A 21,248-nucleotide genomic window follows, 5' to 3' on the forward strand; every position below is an offset into this window, starting at 1 on the left:
TCTCTATCCTGATTTGGGCTTGGCACTTCTGGACGAGGTTTACGTGAACAGAGCAGGTGGTGACAGGCCCTCCACTGGGCAGGCTCAGAGCTGGCCCTCCTTAGGCTTCTGCTCTTGAGGCACTTTTCTCCCTTGCGTATTATCCAGGATGGTCCTGGATTTTCTAGGGAATAAGAGGAGGTTGTCATAATGGGTAAACACAGCCACTTCATAATTTAATTCAATGACAATAAAAATTTAAGAATATGAACATCATCGCTGGAGGTGAATAGAGCAAAACATGAATCGACAGGTATCTCGACAATAAAGACTGTTCTAGAACAAATCATGATTTGCTATAACCAAAAATGCACAGGCACATAGCAAGATAGTCAAGGCAAAGAAAGACTTGGTGAAAACTAGCAAGATCTTTCTCACTGTACAACAACCATTCTTCCTTCTATTTTCCTTCCAAAGAGATCATTGTTTTAGCACTGCCTTTATTTCAAGCTGTATTTCACTTGGCTCTTTCACATGCAAAAAACAGTGATGGACACACACATTTTTTATGACATAATTCTTTTTCTCCAGAGAAATGGCTCCTTTGATGTCCAGGGGAAAGGAGGCAAATGTTGTTTTGAACTAGTTTCTTTGTTCAGCAGACTCTTGTGCCAGTTATACTGCACACACGGCATCTGGAGGGAATGCATCATATTGGGTGAAGGCCTGGGGGCTGGTGTCAGCCGCCTGGGTTTGAATTCTAGCTGCACAACCTTCTGGTGGCACGATGTCATCTGAGTTACTTCAGCATGGTGCTGCTCACCATGGCAGTTTATAAAATACTAGGAACTACCTCGGAGGGTTTTGTGAAGATGCAATGCAATTCCTCAGGTCAAGAGCTTAGTCAGTACTCAATCAATCTTTGTCATTCTTAGCTTGGGAGAAAGCTAAAGACTTTTTTTTATCCATCGTCAGAACTTTTAAACCACTGTGCATGGCCAGGAATCAAACCCATGCTTCTGCAGCAACCCACCACTGCAGCTGGGCTCTTAACCCACAATGCCACAGTGGGAACTCCAGAAAGCTAGTGACTTTTACAAGGTATAAGAGGAAGATCATGGGCTCTGGAGCCACACAAGCCTGTGTATGACTCAGTTAGCTCTGTGATTCCTCTCCGGTTACTTCTCCATCTCTAAAATGTGGATAAGCATCCATACGGAGTGAGGTAAGTCAGAAAGAGAAAGACAAATACCATATGATATCTTATATCTGGAATCTAATATATGGCACAAATGAACCTTTCCACAGAAAAGAAAATCATGGACTTGGAGAATAGACTTGTGGTTGCCAAGGGGGAGGGGGAGGGAGTGGGATGGGTGGGGTGCCTGGGGTTAATAGATACAGACTCTTGCCTTTGGAATGGATTAGCAATGAGATCCTGCTGTGTAGCACTGGGAACTATGTCTGGTGGCTTATGATGGAGCATGATAATGTGAGAAGAAAGAATGTGTACATGTATGTGTGACTGGGTCACCTTACTGGATAGTATAAAATTGACAGAACACTGTAAACCAGCTATAATGGGGAAAAAATCATTATATATTATAAAAAAATAAAAGATTAAAAATAAGTAGATTAATTAATTAGAAAAATATTCCTATATACTCTTCAGTGAGGTAATAGATGTAAAGCTTCAGGCACAAGATAGACATTCCAATAAATGTTAGTTTCTCTTCACTGGAAAAGCCGTAGAATAAATGGAAGAGGGGGGAAATGGGGACAATAATAGGGACATGGTTTTATAGGATGCTGTGCACATTATGGATTAGCGGAGGAGTGGCTTGGAGCCAACTCGCAAGGTAGGACTTCCTTCCTTGATGGTGCTCTTCCTTCTCCGCCATACCCTTGGGGTGTCCTTGTGCTGGCCACTCTCCTGCAAGTGAGACAAGGAATTAGAACCGGTGAATGTTCTCCCTATCTTCAGGACCCTCAGGAATCTGCCTAGACAATCTCCCAGGATCGGACACTGGGCACACTTCTGCGTGAGTGTCCCTGGGCTTGTTTCGTTGCCCACCTGCATGCCTCTGTGAGATGGTGTCCGGTGTCAAGGTCATCACCTCAGCCTGTAGAGTCAGACAGATTTGGGTTACGGTTCCTGCCTGGACACACTGATATGTAACCCAGAGGAAGTTATGTAATTACAACTGAAAAATAGAAATGACAATAGCCCCTTTCACAGAGGGTAGAGGTGAAAAGCTAAGAAAATGGACTGGGAGTCCTAATGGCCGGTCTTCCCTAACTGCTAGATCAAAGCTGACTCTGATGATTTTGAGAATCATCAATTTCTCTGTCGAAGGGCAGATATGGGGCTATGGCTGATGCTCACATGGTTGTGTGGGAGGAATCCCCGTGGGTGCCTTCCTCTGTTTTTCTAAGAAAGTGGGAAGAAGATGGGCAGCACATCCAGTGTGAAGGCATCTGGAGCTTGACCCATGCTGAGTGACTGCATGAGCACAGAGACCTTCTCCTGGCTTTAGCCAGGAGCTCACATTAACTTACCAGGCAGTGGAATGTCATGCACAGAGAAAGAAAACTGGCTCCGGAAAGACCTGGCCCCCTTCTTAGCCCTTGCCCTTATTCTCTGTGGAATTTTGGGCCAATTGTTCTACCTCTGGGAACCCCCGTTTTCTTATCTGCAAAGTAGAATCATAATATTTACCTGTGAAGCTTATTCATAGGTAAACACGACTGTGGACAGAACCAAAGGCAGAGGCTTTTGTTTATTTCAATCCGTCAACAAATGGGTATTACGCTCCCACTCTGTGCCAGGCATCATGCTATGCTCTTTGAGAAACAGCAGGGAAGAAGTCCCCTGCTCTCTTCGGATTTGAAATTACTGGATGTAATAAATAAGTTTGGAGTATGTGAAAGTTTCCTCTTCTCCTTTCATCACTTGATATGGGAATGCTTTATAATTTTTGTGACTTTGGCCCTTTAAAGTCTATAGTCTGACCTCTAGGTTAATTTCAAGTTCAGGGTGCCTTATGCAAGCAGATTATTTTAAAGCCAGGAAGTCAAAACTGCGGTTTCTAGCTTGAGGGAGTTCTGAAGTGGGAGGAGGCACAGAGAGTGTTGCAAAGAGGGTTCTTTTGTGGGAGCACTTGGGAAGCTTCCAAATTTCCAGTAAGAAATGAATTCCCCTTTATTGAAAGAAGGAAATAGTACTTTCCCCACAAAGGAGGAAGAAGTGGCTGTCTTCTCTGGCTTTGCTTACCTGCACTCCCTCTCTGGCTGGAAGGTGTTTAGGAGAGGAACAAAAGTGAGGAACATGGGTCTAGCCTTAGAGAACTTCCTAGGTAAAAGAAAACAGAAGGTGGAAAAGTGTGTCCTCCTGCAAGGAATGAACAAGAATCCAAAAGAGGGCACGTGGCATGGCACATGCTGTGTGCAGTATGGGTCGGAGGTTAGAGCGAAGAGCTGGACTAGTACTTCTTGTACCCAAATTCCAAACATGGCAGAGATGGCTGGAGGGCACTACCCCTCTGTCTGCCCTCTGTATTTCCCAGAGGCCCCTGCGGTTAGGTTGGCGCTCATGTCACCAAGCTCTGGCCAGTGGGGTGTGTACGGAGTGACAGATTCCGTTCCTGAGGCACTAGCTCCTGTTCTCAACCTTGAGGATTCAGCAGGAAACACAGCCGATGTACATTTCTGCCCTCATGGAGCTTATGTGTTCTGGCAGTGTGGGGCAGACAATAGACACATACACCATGAGCGAACAAGTAAAATATAGAAAATGTATGAATACATAAAATATGTAGTTCATGTATAATTTATTAAATATATATAAACATGAATGTTTATAACTAATTTCCCAACTAGAAATAAAATGATACATATGTTATACATGTGCTATATATATGCATGTGTGAATATATGTTACAAAAGATAATGACATCTGCTAATCCAAAAATAAGAGCGATAAGAAGGAGCATAAGCACTGGGAGAACAGCTTTAAAGAGGATGTCCGTGGAGTTCCCATCGTGGCGCAGCAGAAACTAATCCAACTAGGAAACACTGGGTTGTGGGTTTGATCCCTGGCCTCTCTCAGTGGGTTAAGGATCTGGTGTTGCCATGAGCTGTGGTGTAGTTTGCAGACATGGCTCAGATCCTTTGTTGCTGTGGCTCTGGTGTAGGCCAGCGGCTGTAGCTCCTGTTAGACCCCTAGCCTTGGAACATCCATATTCTGTGGGTACAGCCCTAAAAAGCAAAAAAAAAATAATAATAATAAAAAAATGAAGAGGGTGTCCATGGAGCCTTGCAGGGAAAGTGAAATCCAAGGTGCAGGATTGAGAGGGCACTGGCTGTGCAGATAACTGAGGAAAGACCGTTCCATGGTTTTCACGGATGCAGGGTAGCTGGTGGCCAGGGCAGAGGGTATAATATAAAGAGGGAAGAGGCCAGCAGCGGGGGAGGGCACAAATCTGGGCCCCCTGTGGCCTCCAGGGCCACTTCAAGGGTGCTGCTTGTAGTCAGAGGGAAACAGGGAAGTCATCTCAGGAGGACAGAGCTACGACCTATGTCGTGTAACCTGAGCATCACTCAGGCTGCTGCTTTGAGGACACACTGAAAGGAGCTTGAGGGACAGCAGCAGAGAGACCAGTGCGGAGGCTTTTCCACTGTGTCAGTTGATCAATAAGGCTGAGTGGACTGGGGGGTGGGAGTGGACTGGGGGTGGGGGGCGACATGATCAGATCTGGATGTGTTTTGAAGGTAAAGCCAGTAGGATTTGCGGATGAACAAAATGTGAGGAGTGAGAACAGGAAAGAGGCAAGGGTGGCTCAGAAGCTTTGGCCCGAGCGGGGGGGAGCAGGGCGTTCGTGTCACTGAGACGGGAAAGATTAGAGGAGGAGGACGCCCTCCGGGACAATAAGGACTCAAGTTACGGATCCAGCGTTTTGGGTAAAGGTGCCCGGAGAGTATGAACACTCCGAAGTCAGCAGCGACAGAGGTCATCCTATACTTGAAATAGTGCCTGCAGGCCTAAGACTGAATGGGCTCCCTTTTCTCACCTTTCTTCATTCGAGGTGGTTGAATCCCATGTGCCGTGCTGGAAAGGCAATGCGTCAGCTTGAAGAACAGGAATGTGTAACTTGACAATGACCTTTGAGGCAGCCCACCTCTTGGGAGAAATTGTCTGGACTTCCCAGCAGAACCCACGGAGTATGAAAACAAACACGCAGAGACCAGAACCAAAAGACTCTGTAGGGATTTTATGAAGTGAAAAAAATAAGATAAATTATTTACTAGATGGGTAACCACAAGCGGAAGGTACACCCTGGTGTCCTGCTATTGGCATGCATAATAATAGGCATGAATGTTCCTGATGATTCACCCACTATCCCAATCACAAGTCACCAGGAGACTCGGAGGCTATTTTAATGCCCATCTTAGTTCTGAGGTCCTTCCAGTAAAATGAAACAGAATTCCTTCTGCACTGAAAGCTGAAAGCCACTTGAAAGGTTAGCATAGAAACCACACCATGAAATGCATGCATAGGTCAGGCAGAATATATAAGTGAATTTAAATGGCCAGGTGGTGGAGGTCATGACAGGGTGTTGGGGCCAAGAATGAATGCTCAGCTGAGTATTAATAGGCGGAAATAGAGCCCCAATTTCTGCAAATTTTCAAGAGTCTGGATATCTGGATTTTATGTAGAAATGATTTCGTATGGGCATGTGGTTTATTTTACTAAGTACTGTGTACATGAAGCAAAGCCCATCTTCTGTCTAGTTGGAACTCATTGGAAACACATTCTTCTCTCGCTGGTTGCCTGTTTCTGCACATTCACTGAGGAACTACTGTGTTCTTGGTGGATACAAGTGAAACAGAACTGCTTGTGGAGTGATTGATTCCTGCCTGGTTGGGGAGACAACTGATCAACCTCTGGTAGGATGCTCTGGGTCTGTGAAAGATGGGAGGAAAAACTATCTTTGTAGGAACAAGCTCCTCAGGACTTCATGGGGGAAGTGGGATTTACACTAAACCAAACTTGAGAGATTGAAGGAATTGGCAAGGTCTTAGAAGTCAGCCAAACTGTTGCTTTTGATTAGTTTATTTTATTATTATTATTTTTTTGGTGTTAAAGTGGAGTTGATTTACAATGTTGTGCCAATTTCTGCTCTACATCAAAGTGACCCAGGCACACACAGATATACATTCTTTACAAATACTATCTTCCATCATGTTCTATCCCAAGATATTGGATATAGCTCGTGTGCTATACAGTAGGATCTCATTGCTTATATCCGTTCTAAATGTTTGCATCTACTAACCCCAAACTCCCAGCCCATTCCACTCCCTCTCCCCTCCCTCTTGGCAACCCCAAGTTTGTTCTCCATGTCTGCGTGAGTTTTGTAGGTAAGTTCATTTGTGCCATATTTTAGATTCCATATGTAAGTGATATATGGTTTTTGCCTTTGTCTTTCTGAGTTATTTCACTTAGTATGAGAATTTCTAGTTGCATCCATGTTGCTGCGAATAGCATTATTTCATTCTTTTTTATGGCTGAGTAGTATTCCATTGTATGCATGTACACCTGTTCTTAATCCATTCATCTGTTGATGGGCATTTAGGTTGTTTCCATGCCTCGGCTATTGTGAATGGTGCTGCAATGAATATAGTGGTGCATGGGTCTTTTTTATAACCACTATGGAAAACAGTATGGAGGTTCCTTAGAAAAGTAAATATAAAAGTGCCTTATGATCCAGCAGCCCCACTCCTAGGCATATATCCAGACAAAATGGTTAATTTATTCTTAATGACTAAACTGTAGTAATCTATTGTTAATGAGACTAGCCGTTATGAATAATGCTATTATGAACCAATGTGTATGAACTTAGATATAGACATTTTCTTTTTTTCTTGGGTCTATACCTAGAAGGGAATTGTTGGGTGGTATGGTAACTATGTTTAATAGTTTGAGGAACTGCCAAATGATTTTCAAAGTAGCTGCACTGTTTTATAGTCCCAGCAGCATTCCATGAGGGTTCCAGTTCCTCCACATCCATACCAACACTTGTTACCATGTCTTATTGACTATACTTAGCCATTGGGTGTGTAGTGGTATTTATTGACTTGATTAGCATCTTTAATAATTGTTGACCTAAAACGAAAAAGACTGCCAATTATTTCTGAAGCAAAAATGGCTTTATTCAGGATCAGCAAAGAATTGTACCATGGGACCTGCAAACATGGTAAGCCACATGTAAGTTCCCTGCAACAAGGAGAAGAAAACTCATCTAAAGTGTGAAGAAGGAAGGTGGGAGGCCAGTAGCAAAGTGTCCATTAGAGGAATTGAGAATTTGAACTAGAGTGGCTTTTCATTGGCTGAGCTATGACAGTCTCTTATTGGCTGAGCTCTTGCCAGGCCAGAAGAGAATCTTTTTCCTTTCTGCTGGGCTTTGCTATCACTGTAGCCTGGGAGAGCGCCATCTCCTGGCCTCTTGACTCTATTTTAATTGAGGTTTCTGTATTCATTTTTACATGACATAATGTAAATAATATTTTCATGTGGTTACTGGATATTGGTACATACTCTTTGGAGAAGTAACTGTGTCCTTTCCCATTTTAAAATTCTTTTTTTTTTTTGTCTTTTCCTTATTGAGTTATAGGAGTTTTTTGGGTTTTGTTTGTGTTTGTTTTTGGGGGGTTGCTCCTGTGGCATGCAGATGTTCCTAGGCCACGGATGAACTTGAGCCACAGTAGCGACATTGCCAAATCCTTAACCACTAGACCACCAGGCATTCTTCATATATTTTACTTAAGAATTCTTTATCAGACATGGCTTATAAATATTCTCTCCCATTCTGTAGGTCATCTTTTTGCTTCTTGACGGTATTATTTGAACACTTAAAAACACAAGTTTTTAATTTTGATACACAAATTCTTTCTTTATTTACTGCTCTTGTTTTTGGTGTAGTATCTAGAACATCATAGCTTAAAGTCATAAGGAGTTAGACTTTCACTTTAGTCTAATAATTTTATGGTTGTGGCCCTTTCATTTAGGCTTATAATTAATTTTGCATTAATTTTGGGGCATGTTGTGAGGTATTAGTCTAACTTTATTCCTTCGCATGTGTCCTAGAAATATCATTGAAAAGATTCTTCTTTCTTCATTAATTTTTTTGTACCTATGTTGAAAATCAATTGAGTGTAAAGGTATGGATTTATTTTTGGATTCCCAACTCCATTCCATTGTACTATATGTTTATCCTAAGCCTGCACTACACTGTATAGATTACCTTAGCTTTGTATTAAGTTTTCAAATCAGAAATTGTTAATCCTCCAACTTTGTGGGTTTTTTTGTTTATTTGTTTTGTTTTGTTTTTTGTGGCTGCACCTGCTGCCTATGGAAGTTCCCAGGCTAAGGGTCGAATCAGAGCTGCAGCTGCTGGCCCACACCACAGCCACAGCAAGGCTGCATATAAGCCAAATCTGCAATATATACCACAGTTTATAGCATTGCTGGATCCTTAACCCACTGAGTGAGGCCAGGGGTAGAACTCACACCCTCACAGACACTATGCTGAGTTCTTAACCCACTGAGCCACAATGGGAACTTCCAACTTTGTTCTTTAAGTTTGCTTCCTCTATTCTTATTATCTTGCAATTTCATATGAATTTTAGGGTAGGCTTGTCAATATCCCCAGGAAAAAACAAAAACAAAAAAATAAGACAGCTGAGATTATGATAGAAATTACATTGAATATATAGACCACATTAGGAGTATTGCCATTTTAACAATATTCAGTCTTCTGTTTCATGACAATGGATGTTCTTCCATTGATTAATCTATTCTTTAATTTCTTTCAAATTTTTTTAGATGTGGTTGTTAGTACCTAAGTCTTACACACAAGGTTAAATTTGTACCTAAGTGTTTTATTATTTTCGATGCTGTTGTGAATTGAATTGTTTTCTTTATTTGGGGAATGATCATTGTTAATGTGCAGAAATACAGTTAATGCGTGTATACCAGTCTTGTATCCTGCAGCTTTTGTGATCTTGTTTACTAGTTCTGATACTGTTTTCAGCAATTTTGTAGGATTTTTCCATACACAAGCTTTTGTCATCTATAAATAATGATCATTTTAGTTTTTCCTTTCAAATTTGGGTGCCACACTTTTTATATTTTTGATTCGTTACCCTAGCCATAACCTCTGCATGATGTTGGACCGATGAAAGCAGGCATACTTATTTTTGTCTTATTTCACATCTTAAGGGGAACATATTCAGTCTCTCCCCATTAAATATGATGTTATTTGAGGGTGTTTCTTAGATACCATTGAGTAAATTCCCTTCTCTTCCTGGTTGGTTGAGTGTTTTTATCATGAAAGGGGTATCTAATTGCTCAGCATCCGTTATTAACAAAGGATAATGTTCTTTATAGTCACTTTATCTTTTCTTCCAGGGTTAGTGAGTAATAATTGACATAACAGCACTGTATGCATTTAAGGTCTACGGCATAATGATTTGACTTACATACATCATGAAATAATGACCGCAGTGAATTTAGTGAACATCCTTCATTTCATATAGATACAAAACTAAATAAATAGGAAAAATATGTTTTTCCTTGTGATGAGCATTCTTAAGATTTAGTCTCAACTTTTGTATATAACATACAGCAATGATAAGTATACATAACATGTTGTTTATTACATATAAGGACCTGTTACTAATTTACCTTATAACAGGAATTTTATACTTTTGGACTGCCTTTATCGAAATCCCCTTCCCCAAACCCCTGTCTCTGGTACATCAAATCTGCCCTCCTTTTATAGGAGCTTTATTGTTTGTTTTCAAAGTATAATTGATATACAATGCTATGTTGGTTTCTGTTCTTCATTTCAAATTGATCACCACAGTGAGTCTAGTTAGCATGTCCCTGTGCTCAAATATCACCTAATTATTGATTACATTTACCACATTGTACATTTCATACCCATGACTCACTAGCCACTTTAGAGTTTAAGAATTTTAGTAGAAATAATACTGATAATTCCTGTAACAAATACCAGTTGCATGTTCTGATTCTTTTTCCCAGTTGCATTCCTCTCCTCATCCCCTGGACCAGAAACAGCATACCATGAATTGGTTGCATTGCTCCCTGCTCATATCTCTATATTGTCACATTGTATGTACACGAACAGAATATGTAGTGTTTTTGCCTGTATTTTGATGTTTATAATGTAGCATATCGTTGCACACAACATTTAATTTTCTATCCATTATCATATATTTGTATATCTTCTAGGCTGATACAAAGAGAGATTAAGTGCTGTATAGTTTTCTCTCACATGAATATTCCTTTTTTTTTTTTTTTTTTGTCTTTTGTCTTTTGTCTTTTTAGGGCTGTGGTTCCCAGGCTAGGGGTCTAATTGGAGCCGTTGCTGCCAGCCTACATCAGAGCCACAGCCAACGACAGATCCCAGCCGTGTCTGTGACCTACACCACAATTCACGGCAACACCGGATCCTTAACCCACTGAGAGAGGCCAGGGATTGAACCTGCAACCTCATGGTCCCTAGTCAGATTCATTTCCACTGCACCACCATAGGAACTCCCAAGAATATTCTTTATTTTATTTATTTACATCCCCACTGATGGGCATTCAGATTTCACTCTTATTGCTTTTAGAAGCAAAGTTGCAGCAAGCTTTTGGTCTATGTCATTTTATGCATATGAGATGAGTTTCTAGAATATATATGCGGATGAGGAAAAATAGAATTTGTGAAGACTGTGTATTTTCAAACTTACTAAATATTACCAGATTATTCTCAAAAGTGTTTGTACAATTTTGCCCTTTGCATGAGAATGCTCTTTTCACACTCCTTTACCTGAACCTGGAGTTGCAACACTGACATCTTGGAAGATGTGCCTTAGAGGTGCTCATGATCTAGAGAGTTAGAAATTTCTGCTCTGATGGAAATTTTCTTAATCGACGCTAAGATAGTAGGCACTAGTCACACATGCTATTGAGCCATGGAGATGTGGGACTGAAGAATAGCCTTTTTAGTTTTAATTTAAATTTAACTAGGAGTCCCCATTGTGGCTCAGTGGTAACAAACATGACTAGTAACTGTAAGGATGCGGATTTGATCCCTGGCCTAGCTCAGAAGGTTAAGGATCTGGCGGTGCTGTGAGCTGTGGTATAGGTCACAGACTCGGCTTGGATCCAGCATTGATGTGGCTGTGGCATAGGATGGCAGTTTCAGCTACGATTCAGTCCCTAGCCTGGGAATTTCCATATGCCACTGGTGTAGCCCTAAAAGGACAAAAAAGGAAAAAATTAAATTTAACTTTAAGTATGTATGCCACATGAAGTTAGGGGGAGCCAGATTGGATGGCAGAACTATAGATCGAAAGAAAAGATCTCCCAGCACCAGTAATAGCTGACAAGTGTTGACTGGGACACACATTAAAAGCTGCAAATGTTTGGAGGGAGGAGAGATGGCTGTAGGGATTTGGAGGTAATTGAGAAGGTGGGGTTTGTAGTAGAAGTAAGGTTTGTATTTGGAGAGAAGTCCTGGCAAACCAGTCTAGTGGGGAGATGAGTTATTATTAAAAATGACAGTTATAGCAACAATATGCAATATGTGTAATAGTTTGTAGTACAACATTAAGGGAAAAAAATTTTAAAAATTGTTGTTATATTCAAAAACTTCTAAGATGTTTAATACAGAGCAAGAATTACACACACACACACACACACATATACACATACATGTGATGTGTTAGAATGGAGACTTTAAAAATTACTGTTTATTATCTTCAAACAGTCTTTGATTCTCTATAATAGTTTCTTCTTTTTTAAAGATTAGTAGGTTTCGTGGCATTATAAGAACAAATCATTTAACAAAACATTAAGAACAAGATTTATCCATAGTAATAAGTTGATTTTCCTGAGTTGGAAAAATCTAAACTTAATCTTGAACTTGAACAGCAGAGCTTCTACATGGAGAGTCACACAAGCGGAGAGGTTGCTGAAAATTCTTGACTCCGCATGTCTCCTTCAGCAAAATCTTCTTATGGCACATTATGGATTGATTATTCTAAGCTACATGCTGTGATCTTAGTCAATACAAAGCTTGAATTATTTGGGAAACAGGTTTTGTTCTTACAGGAGCATAAGACAGCCTCTTGTTCTCTTCCAAGTAAAAAGACAAACAAACAAACAAACAAAAACTTCTAAAAACAAAACAGAAACATCTGATAGAAAACATTCACATTATGGCTTTACTTTAACTTTTCCCTTCTCCTTCGTTTTTGCATATTCAAAGGGAAGTGGAGATTTGGTGCAAAATTCCAGTTGACTTGAGGAAAAATAGACTCAATTCCTTGATGGTTTTAGTGGAAATGTTTTGGGCCTCCAGCTGTTGTTTTGATTAATCAAAAAAAACAAAAACAAAAACAAAAACCGAGAGAGAGAGAATGGATTTTTAAATTAAAATCTCAAACTTGCAGAAAAATTGTAAATGTAGAAGAAAGAACTTTGACTGAATGCTATTGACCTGATGTGTCATTCCCCTGAATACTTAGTATTTGTTTCCTCTAGACAGGAATATTCTTCTACGTAACCGTTAATAATGTCATCAAAAGCAGGAAAGTAACCTTGATACATTATTAACATCTATTTCTCAAATTTCATTCAAGTTTTTCAAATGTCCCAATAATGTTCTTTTTAGTGAGAGGGTACAATTCAGAATCACATGTTACCCCTAGAATAATTCATTCTTTCCTAAAAGTTCATGCTCTTGACACTTTTGAAGATTGCAGGCCAGTTATTTTTACAGTCTGCCTCAATTTGGCCTTGTCTAATATTGCTTCATGTTAGTTTCACATTGCACATTTTTTAGCAGGTGCATCTCAGAACTGATGTTGTGTTTTTCTCACTTCGTCTGTGACAGCTTGCATTCTTCGAGATGGCTCCATAGAGATCCTCGCCCCAGATGCTGTTTTTTTTTATTGTTGTTGTTGTTGTTTAACTTCTAATGCCATGTTTGTTTGTTTTTATTGAAGTATAGCTGATTTACAAAGCATAGTGTTAGTTTCAAGTGTATAGCACAATGATTCGGCTATATATATATTATATATTCAGTTAGTTATATGATGTATATAACAGCACAATAATTCTGTTATATATATTATATATATAATATTTTCAGTTATATTATATATGAAACTGAATTCTCTCTCCAAATATATATGGAACTCTCTCTCCACATATATATTCTTTTTCAGATTCTTTTCCCTTATAATTTATTGCAAATATTGCACACAGTTTCCTGACCTTGTTGGTTATCTCTTTTATTAGTTTGTATCTATCAATTTGTATGTGTTAATTTAATAATAATTTATTCCTCCCTTCCCTTTTCCCCTTTGGTAACCATAAGAACCAGAGGTTTGTTTTCTGTGTCTGTCAGTCTATTTCTGTTATGTAAATAAGTTCATTTGTATCGTTACTTCCTTTTTTTTAAGATTCTATGTATAAGTGATATCATATGGCCTTTGTCCTTCTCTATCTGGCTGTTCTAACAATTTGCTGTTGAATCTTCTCCTGAGAGGCAGAATTAAGTCCTCTTTCCTTCTTTCCTTGGTATGTAGGCCTGGGTCAGTGGAGGGACTGATATGTATCTTCTGAAATTATTAGGTCATAAAAAGCTCTTCAGCTTCCTGTTAGTCAGATGGGGTTGTTCGCTCTTGGAACTTGGTCTCCATGCTCTGGGGAAGCAGACAGACCATACCCAGTGGCCATGTGTGGGTGTTCTGTCTGAAAGCCACAGGTAAGATGCCAGCTGGCAGTGAGCTTTCACTTCCAATGTCTCAATAATGTCCTTTATAGTCGAGGAAGTCTTCACTTAATTCCAGCCTTCTGCTTTTGAATCATCTCCAACCTTCCTTTGTTCTTTGCTGAAGCTTCAGACATCATGGAACAGAGTCAAGTCATGGCTCCAAAGCTCTCTTCTGGGCCCTCATGGCTCTGCCCGACTGGGTCTGGATGCCAGTGCTGTTCCGCCCCACCTCATGGCTTTGGGGTTGAAGAGTTTGGAAAAGGAAAGGAAAGGGAAGAAGCTGAGAAATAAAAATTGGGAGTTGATAAGTCATATTCATATTCTGGCATTGGCATCTATAAAAAGTCATCCTTGGCTTCCTGCTAAACCAGACCTCCTCTGTACAGCGCAGGTGATGATGGCAGTGACTCCCACCTGAGGCTGGTGGGAATTCTGCATCCTAGCATCTGCCCTTTCCTCGTCCTACCCTCCCACCTACACTTCCACCTACGCTGACACTGATAGACCTGCTCCTAGAAGGCAGGAGGTTTTTATTTATCTCTGTATACCATGTGCCTAGCTCATCTTAAGCATTCTATGAATTGCATATAAGGAAAGAGTCAATTGTATTTAAAAATCTTTACAAGTTGTAATATGCCATAGAAGTGACAGCCATGACTAAGGAATAAAGATTTTTAACTCTCTGAAAGTTTCATGTATTTATTAACATATGGTGTTAATTATAAACTTATTTTTGAAACTTAACATGACTTGTAACATGATTCCTTATATATGACAGGTGCTCAATAAATGTGAATAATTGGATAAATGGATGTAGGAATGGATAAGTAAATGATACGTGGATGTTTATAAAAGAGGATATTCTGGGCTGATTTAATTTTTTTTAGACCTTGTCCAGTTGGAAACCCCTAAGAGTTTCATAGGAATTAAATGCTGAAAGTACTTGGCCAGCCACACAGCATAGAACTACTGAGAGATTTGGCAATTCTTTAGTTGAATGGATTGTTTAGATGTCATAAATGTAGAGTTGAGACTCAGAACCATTACTTAGGATGAGAAACCAAATGTGATTATTATATTGGTAATATGTGCAACTGTTTTGAAATATATTACAGGAAAAAGTCCAAATTTCCAAGCATGGTGTTCAAAGTGCTTCCCTGTCTGGTTACAACTTATATCTCCAGTTTCATCTGGCTTTTCCTATTTTGTCCCTTTCCTTCGATTTTATATGTGGTTAAGAGTTGAACATTTCTCTTTTCTTGGTATTTGTCTTCTGTTGCAAAGCGGAGAGAATAACTTTCCTGAATCTCTTATTGCTGAGACTCAAATGATACAAAACATAACAATCAGTAAATGTAATTTCATCTATTAAATATTTACTGATTATCTAATGCATGCCGTAAACTGCTGAGCACTGGGGATAAATACCTTGTAACCCCCATCCTCACAGTGAAATGAGGAACCAAAGCATCTGAATGATCATTCCCAATAAAATGCTGTAAGTGCTCTCAATCTGCACTGTAGATATTGTTGACACAAGGTTGTTATTTTTATTCAACAAGCATTTAGTGAGGGCCCACTAGGAGCTCCTCTAGTTGCTGATCTTAACATAGTACAAAAGATGCAGTCTCTGTTTTTCATAGAATTTATTTATTTTGGTACCCTGACCAGACAATAAATAAACAAGGGATAAATGAGGCAATGGTACTTGGAGACAAATGCTACAAAGAAAAATAAAGAACAGCAAAGGGACAGTCTACGGACCACTTTGCTTGTCTTAGAGCAGAATGGCTTCTTTGAGAAGGAAATCTTTGAGAATCAGAGACTTGTAGATCATAAGGAAGAGGCAGAAAGGACCAGGATCGATAAGGTCCCGAGGCAAGAAAATGCTCGTGAATTACAGGAACAGCTGTAAGTCCAGTAATCAGAATAGACTGAATGGGGAATGTGATATTACACGGAAGTTGGAGATGCTGGTGGGGTCCTAACCATGTATGACCTTGTGTATACTGATAAAACTTAAGTTCTGTTCACAGTGTGAGTGAGGGTTGTTTATTAGAGTTTGGAGTAGGGAGAGTGATCTAATTGCTCTCAATGATCTAATTTATCTATTAAAATAAAAACACAGAAAAAGCGATTCCGTTACAAATATATATTAATAACCTGTAATGGAAAAGAATCTAAAGAGAATATCCGTATTTTTTTTTCAGATTGTTTTCCATTTTAGGTTATTACAATATATTGACTATCCTTCCCTGTGCTATTCAGTTGATCCTTGTTGTTTGTTTATTTTATATATAGTGCTATGTATCTGCTAACCCAAATTCCTAATTTAACCCTCCCCTCCTTTCCCCTTTGGTAACTTAAGTTTGTTTACTGTGTCTGTGAGCTTATTTCTGTTCAGCAAATAAGTTCTTTTGATCATATTTTTTAGATTCCCCTTATATATGATATCATATGATATTTGCCTTTGTCTGACATACTTCACTTAGTATAATAACCTCTAGGTCTGTCCATGTTGTTGTAAAAGCCATCTTTTCATTCTTTTTTATGGCCGAGTAATATTCCATGTGTGTGTGCATGTGTATTTGTGTGCATGTGTGTCTGTTGATGGACATTTAGTTTATTCTACACATTGTAAATCAACTATACTTCAATTTACAAAAGTAAAACAAATACATTTAAAATAATAAAAGAAAATATAAACAAGAGAAGAGCAAGAATGGAAGACATTGTTTTGCTGGTGGTGAAGTTGTTGAGAAGTGGTCCAGTTCAGAGTGTGTGCTGTCAGTAACTGGAGAGACTGGCTACTTGATTCAATGTAGGAGTTAAGAAAAGCAATCAAGGTTTTTGACTGGATTAATTTGCCGTTAGGTAGGTACTTGAAGATATGGGTGTGGAACTTGGGTATCTCTCTGGGCTAAAGACAAAAATATGATAATTATGGGCACATACATGATATTTAAAAGTATGGGACTGCTTACTTAGGAAGAGTGTATGGTTAGACAAGAGGGTAGGGGCAAGGGCCGAGTCCAGAACGCACCAGTATTTACAGGTGGTGGAGGAGGAGCGGACAGCAAATTAGTCTGGAGAGAACAGACTGCTTTCTCAGAAGACGGGAGAAAATCAAGAGACCGAGGTTTCCGAGCACCAAGTGAGTATGTGTTTCAGGAAAGATGAGTGATCAAGCACGTCTCTTTCTCCTGAGATTCTAAAACGAGGATTGAGTTTGCGCCAGGCTCTGCTAGCCTGGGGGTTGCTGATCGCTCTGAAAACTACGGTTTCATTGTAGTGGTGAGAATGAAATTCTCTTTAAAGTGGATTCAAGAGTTCCCATCATGGCACAGTGGAAACGAATCAGACTAGTAACCATGAGGTTGTGGGTTCGATCCCTGGCCTCGTTCAGTGGCTTAAGGATCTGGTATTGCCATGAGCTGTGGTGTAGGTTGCAGATGTGGTTTGGATCCTGCATTGCTGTGGCTGTGGAATAGGCTGGCAGCTGTAGCTCCGATTAGACCCTTAGTCTGGGAACCCCCATATGCCTTGGGTGTAGCCACTAAAGGCAAAAAAGGAAAAACTTTTTTTAAAAAGTGGATTCAAAACCAAGTAGAAGGTGAGGAAGAGGTAAAAGTGAGGCTGGGCGGGTGAGTCCATGGCTCGGGTCATTGGATCCATCAACAGCTGTACTGGAATCAACAAAAATGGTGACGAGGAGGAACGATGGTGAGAAAGATGGCGACCACATGTCAGACTCTTCAAGGAGTGAAGAAGAATGACTGGCTTACGGCGGATACCTTCCACCAAGAGAGGCAGGGTTAATCTAATCTAATAACGTGCATAGCAGGGAAGCTCTGGTGGATGTTTTGACAGACAGGAAGAGTGACAACTTAAAGCAGTACGAGAAGTGAAAAGAACATCTATTCTACATTTGTGCCTTGCGGAACATGGGCTGTTGGAGAAAAAAAAAAGGAAAAAAAAAAAGCTATTACTTTTGTGAGCTGCAAGGGAAGCTCAGGACAATAGGTGCAGTAAGAGCCCATGAATCCAGGGGCAACCAGAGAAGGCTTCATGGAGGAGGTGATTCTTTTCTTTCTTTCTTTTTTTTTTTTTTTTTTTTTTGTCTTTTGTCTTTTGTCTTTTTAGGGCTGCACCCATGGCATGTGGAAGTTCCCAGGTTAGGGGTCTAACCGGAGCTGTAGCTGCCGGCCAACACCACAGCCACAGCAATGCCAGATCCAAGCCGCATCTGTCACTATACCACAGCTCACGGCAACGCCAGATCCTTAATCCCCTGAGCAGTGAGGCCAAGGATCGAACGTGCAACCTCGTGGTTCCTAGTTGGATTCGTTTCTGCTACACCACGATGGGAACTCTGAGGAGGTAATTCTTGAAGTGAACGTTGGAGGGTAGATAGGGGCTTGTCAGGCAGGTGACAGAGGAAGGGCACTTCATGTGAAGAAAAGCAGGTGAATAAACTCTGGACTTATATACAACAGAGGGTGTTTCAGTCTATCAGCAGTTTACCCTGTGTAAAGAATTTAGAACATGATGGAAGATAGTATGAGACAAAGACTGTATATACATGTATTTCTGGGTCACTACGTCATACAGCGGAAATTGACACAACTCTGTAAATCAACCAGACTTTAATAAAAGTAAAGTAAAAATTAAAAAAGAGTTAACTAAGACAAAACCATAAATAAGGATTGGAATACAGACTATACAGCCATGCAGGTAGATAAGAAGCCTTTAAACACACTTTGAGTAGTGTTTAAGGTATAAAGTATTATTTTTGCAGGATTCATGTCTGTAAATACTAGATAGTAAGTAACTGGATTTTAATTATTAAGTCAGTGAATAAATCCAGCTCATATCAAGCAAGCCCATACTACTTGCTAGGTCCAGGATCATAGGCACACGCTAACACGTGTGCTTCTAGCACCAAGCCCAGGGTAGGTGTTGCCAGCATTCCGACCTCACAGGGGTGGAAGCAGACACAGGGACAGCACTTCTTTTGCCCACATTTCTGCAAGGAGTAAATTGTGGACATGGGCTGTCAACTCAGTGATGCTGACCATAGCTATTTTCTTTTGTGTGTGTGTTTGTTTGTTTTTTTAAGGGCTGCACCTGCAGCATATGGAAGTTCCCAGGTTTAGGGGTTGAATCAATCCCATCATGACGGCAATGCCAGATTCTTAACCCACTGAGTGATGCCAGGGATCGAACCCTCATCCTCACAGATACAATGTTGGGTCCTTAACTTGCTGAACCACATTGGGAACTCCTAAGGCTGGGTTTTATCTGCTTTGGAGCATGAATGGATCAGTAGTAAATTGATGTTAAAAGCATTTTCAACTAGAAATGGAAAGATCCTGGTTCCAGTTTGAAGTGTTTTGTCGTTGTTGCTGTTGTTTTGTTTTGCTTTTCTTTATACAGCTGTACCTGCAGCATTTGGAAGTTCCTGAGCTAGGCATAGAATCTGAGCCACAGCTGGGGCCTACACCACAGCCACAGCAACACTGGATCCAAGCCACATCTGCAACCTACACTGCAGCTTGGGGATCCTTTACTAACTGAGCAAGGCCAGGGATTGAACCCGTATCCTCACAAACACTGTGTCAGGTCCTTAACCCAGTGAGCCACAGCAGGAACTCCTGAATTTATGTGTTTTACTCACAAGCATGAAGGTGGTACTTGCCCCCCTCAAGAAATCAGGAAATGAATGCATTCATCCTAGGCTAGTATTTCCAGTACTTAGTCTGTGGAACAGGAATACTGGACCCTTGAGATGCTACCAGGTCTTTGCTGAAAACTATTCCAAAGTCAAATAGTTTGGAGAGACAGCATTCTCTATCCCATTCTTAGATATTCACAGTGTTCCGGAGGGTGTTAAAGGCTCTGAGAAGTTCTGCTGAAAAGAAGCCAGTTTATCTTTAATCCAGTGCTACTCAAACATGTGTGTTCTTATCATTTACTATTAGGAAAATCAGTTGTCAAATCAACAGAAATGAATGAGGGATCTATATTGTGATCAATATGAGGCACTTGTAGGAGTGAAGGAAAATGAGAAATAAAGAAATGCTGACAGTGGCTCTTGAATTCAGAGGAGAGAAACTGACAATTGCCTAGAATTTGCTATTGTGTATCAGACACCTTACATATGTAGCCTTAATTCATGGGAATGTCAAACTGGTTGATGAATGTTCTCATCCTTATTTAGAAACAGGCTCAAGGAGGTCAAGGGGCATGTCTGAGGTTGTCTCTCTCCCAAAGTGACCTGAGACTCTTGGCTACAAAAGCCAGGCTTTGGCCACTCTATCATGGTGATTCTCCACAAGTGGTCATGGAAACAAAATTCATAATTACAATAATATCTCCCCTTTCTGTATACCAGGGGTCAGCAATCTTTTTCTACAAAGGGCCAGATGGCAAATATTTTAGACACAAGGTCTCTGTTACAGCTACTCCACTCCGCCCCGGTGGTATGAAAGCAGCCATCGGTAAAAGGAAAGTGAATGGGTGTGGCTGTGCTCCAGTGAAGACCCTTTGTGAAAATAGGTGGCTGGTCAGATTTTTTCCATGGGCTGTAGTTTGTTGACCTGGGATAGAACGTTTGCAGATCATAAAGCACTCAGACCATGAATTTATATAAGCTTCCCAGTCACTGTATAAAGAAGGCACTGTGACTCCTTTTTTTTTTTAATTTTTTTTATTTTTTTTATCTTTTGTCTTTTTTTTTTGCTATTTCTTTGGGCCACTCCTGCGGCATATGGAGGTTCCCAGGCTAGGGGTCTAATCGGAGCTGTAGCCACTGGCCTACACCAGAGCCACAGCAACATAGGATCCGAGCCGCGTCTGCAACCTACACCACAGCTCACGGCAACGTCGGATCCTTAACCCACTGAGCAAGGGCAGGGACCGAACCCGCAACCTCATGGTTCCTAGTCGGATTCGTTAACCACTGCGCCACGACGGGAACTCCTGTGACTCCTTTTGATAGATCAAGGGATCATGGGGACAGACATACATCTAGACCACAGTGCCTCAGTCTTGAGAGATGGATGGAATTCTAAGTGGTAAATGAGGATAATGAAAGACACTCAAGGTTAAGGCCCAAGGGTGATGTGCACTTCATAACTACCGTGTTCCTTGGAATTTTCTTGGCCATGACAGTGTTAATAAATGTGATTACACAAATGATATGTTAAAACTTTTATCGGAGCTCTGAATACATCCATGAAGTTTTTTTTGAGGGGTGGGGAACACCTGCAGCATATGGAAGTTCCCAGGCTAGGGGTCAAATTGGAGCTACAGCTGCCAGCCTACACCACAGCCACAGCAATGCAGGATATGAACCACATCTTTGACCTATACCACAGCTCAGGGCAATGCCAGATCCTTGACCCACGGAGTGAGGCC

Source organism: Sus scrofa, chromosome 8 (assembly GCF_000003025.6).
Source record: "Sus scrofa isolate TJ Tabasco breed Duroc chromosome 8, Sscrofa11.1, whole genome shotgun sequence".
Classification (NCBI taxonomy): Eukaryota; Metazoa; Chordata; class Mammalia; order Artiodactyla; family Suidae; genus Sus; species Sus scrofa.